We start from the raw sequence: 3,051 nt of genomic DNA on the forward strand, positions 1-3,051 counted from the left end.
TTTTTTTATCAGTAATGTAAATCAATTAATCTTTTGGTTAGGTTGGTGTGCAACCCCTTTTGAATGCAATGGTTTTGTTTTCCTTTTATATCTCTCTTCTGATTTCTCTTTATGATTGTCATGATATTAGGATCCTTAAATAATCAGGATCCCAGAAAACTTAGTTTCTACAAACAATCCTGACACAAAATTCTCTTAGTGAATCATTTTTAGCATACTTGAATTCTGATAATCAAATAATTTTTGCTTAGGATCCTTAAACTTCACTTAGAGTTTTTCGAGAATAAGGACAGTTGGAACCTGATCGTCTTCAAGTTTTTCCTTAAGCTTCATAAGCTTTTCATGCTTACAATTTGCTAAGGATAAATCTCAACTTAGAAAAGAACTTGGGATCACTGTTGACTTCTGATGATAAGGTTCTTCATTGATGAGGATCTATAGCGATGAGGATCCTTAATGATGAGGATCCTTAGTGATGAGGATCCTTAATCATTTGATCATACGGTAGTATTCCCTTCTTAAGATAACATGTTTAGGTTATAAACTTTGACAATATTCTTGGGTAATACCATAAATCCAACTAATAACATGTTAATGTTATATATTGGGGAGGATCCCAATTTGTGACATATCTCATGGGAAATATCCCTACTTATGAAAATGTTATGATTTGTGTGTATTTTCTGGGGAAAAATCTCAACGTGTGATAACATGAAGATGTCATAAACCTTATGTAATTTCTGGGGTCAGATCCCAACTTTTGATAACATGAAAAATGTCATAAGCCTTAATTAATCACCGGGGTAGGATTTCAACTTTTGGATAACATGAAAATGTTATAAACCTTAAAGATCTTAACTTATGTTCAAAAGATAAAAGGGTTGCTAAGTCACTGCATCGTGAAATTATCCCCTTATTCGTATCCCATAGTTAGATATCGTGCGTTCAAACGAGGTGTATAAACCTTAGTTCGTGTGAAAGAGGTAATTGGCTCTTTAAACCTTAGAGGGATTAAGTACCCTTACACGTAGGAGAGATGATCAGTCTCTAGCTTGTGTATATAATAGTTTAAAGATCGTATCGTTAATATAATGGAATTATCCAAGTGTTAAGATGTTGAGATCTTTGTATGTCAAGATCTTTATGTTTCAGGATCTTCAACCTTGAGGATCCTTATTGTAACACCCAAAATCAGAAAGACTAAGAAAGGAAAGGAAAACCCTAAGTCAAGGGGTCAACTCGTCGATTCCATAGGTGAACTCAACGAGTTCGAGCAGGATCTGGGTCGAAGACTAAGTGACCGACTCGATGAGTCGGAGAGTGGACTCAGCGAGTCCGGTCTGGATGGGGAAACCCTAAGTTCGGGACTTGGTGCCCTATTTAAACGTCTCATTCTATTCCCTAGGGATCCTTTACAGTCTCTCTCACCTAGAATACCGAACCCTAGCCACCATATCCATTTTGAGCAAGATCTAGGCTTGGTGAATTGTTTTGAAGCTTGGAAGAGAAGGAGGTTCATAGTGGTGCAAGAGGAAGCCTTGGATATAGAGTTGGTGTAACTTTTCAGATCCCTTAAGGTAATAAGCTCACCTTATTCCAGTTAGATCTATCTTATGATTGAGATTTGGGTATTTTGAGTATGGAGGAGGTTTATTTCGAGTTTGGAGTAGATCTGAGGTTGCTACCTCAGATCTAGGCTATTAAGGATCCAGAAAGCCATAAAGTTGATGCCAATAAGTTGTTGGTGAAGCCCCTTTGTCACAAACCCTATCCCTAGAGTCTTTTAATCCCATATCTCTTTGGTTTCACATAAAGTGGTGAGGAATAGACTTGGGAAGAGTGGATCTATGAGTTGGAGCCCCTGCATGGCTCGAAAATCCACTGTATGGATTAAGAACTGAAGCGACTCGGCGAGTCACATGGGTGGACTAGGCGAGTTGGATGAAGATGGTCATGGACTCAACGAGTTGGAAGAACAACTCGGAGAGTCTGTTGAAGATCGTCTTGGACTCGACAAGTCAGGTCGCAAAACACTAACCCCTTCTGGTTAAGGCTCAGATCAGTGAGTTGAGTGGTGACCCAGTGAGTTGGAAAGGATGGGACTCAGAGATCGTTGAACTCGATGAGTCTTGGGGTGACTCGGTGAGTTGGGTCGCATTATGAGGGTTCTGAGTATATGTACTCGACGAGTCAAAGGACTGACTCGGCGAGTAGAGTCAGCAAGAATGATTAACTTTGACCAGGGTTGACTTAGTTTGGCTTCTAGAGTGGAGCAGCGGTTTAGAGAATTGCTGATCAACAGTCAGAGGGTTATCAACAAAATTTCAGCAGTGCAGGTGAGTTTCCCTTTGTGTGAATGGGTCTACGGCCACAATTCCGGCCCATGTAGTTATGAGTAGGAAGACCCGGGGGTTAGCCCTAGGCACTGTTTGCTAGTATGATATTCCGGACCAAGGTCCGATGTCGGGCGAGTACCCAAGGAATGGTTTGCATGATAGAGTATACTTGTTGTCTGTGTGATGCATGTATGTGCCTGGTAGGAAGGTGAGTGTGGGCGAGGTCTCGTATCTCACCAATAGCAGAGTATGGACGGTGTACCATATCTCATTAGTAGCAGAGCATGGGTGAGGCCCGAGATAGGCATGGAGTGAGTGTGGGCGTGGTCCCGTATCTCACTTACCATAGGAGCTTGTACGGGTTTCCATGACTCACTAGTGACAGGATAGGGGCGAGGCCCAAGACAGGCGAGGCCTAAGGACAGGATTACAGTAGGCTATGTTCAGTTATGTGTTATATGCTAATTGTATTATGTGGTTTGCGGGCGGGGCCTAAGAGAAACAAATATGTATCCGAGCGAGGCTCGAAGCCAAGTGGGGCCTGGAGCGGCAGGCCGTTGTAGCGGGCGAGGCCCGAAGTAGCGGGCGTGGCACAGTATATGTTGTATGTGTTTATGCAGGGTATGTGGTAGGTTGGGGGAACTCACTAAACTTCGTGCTTACGGTTTTCAGTTTTGTTTTCAGGTACTTCTGGTAGAGGAGGGAAGAGCTCGGG

This window comes from Lactuca sativa, chromosome 6 (genome assembly GCF_002870075.4).
Source record: "Lactuca sativa cultivar Salinas chromosome 6, Lsat_Salinas_v11, whole genome shotgun sequence".
NCBI classification, from domain to species: Eukaryota; Viridiplantae; Streptophyta; class Magnoliopsida; order Asterales; family Asteraceae; genus Lactuca; species Lactuca sativa.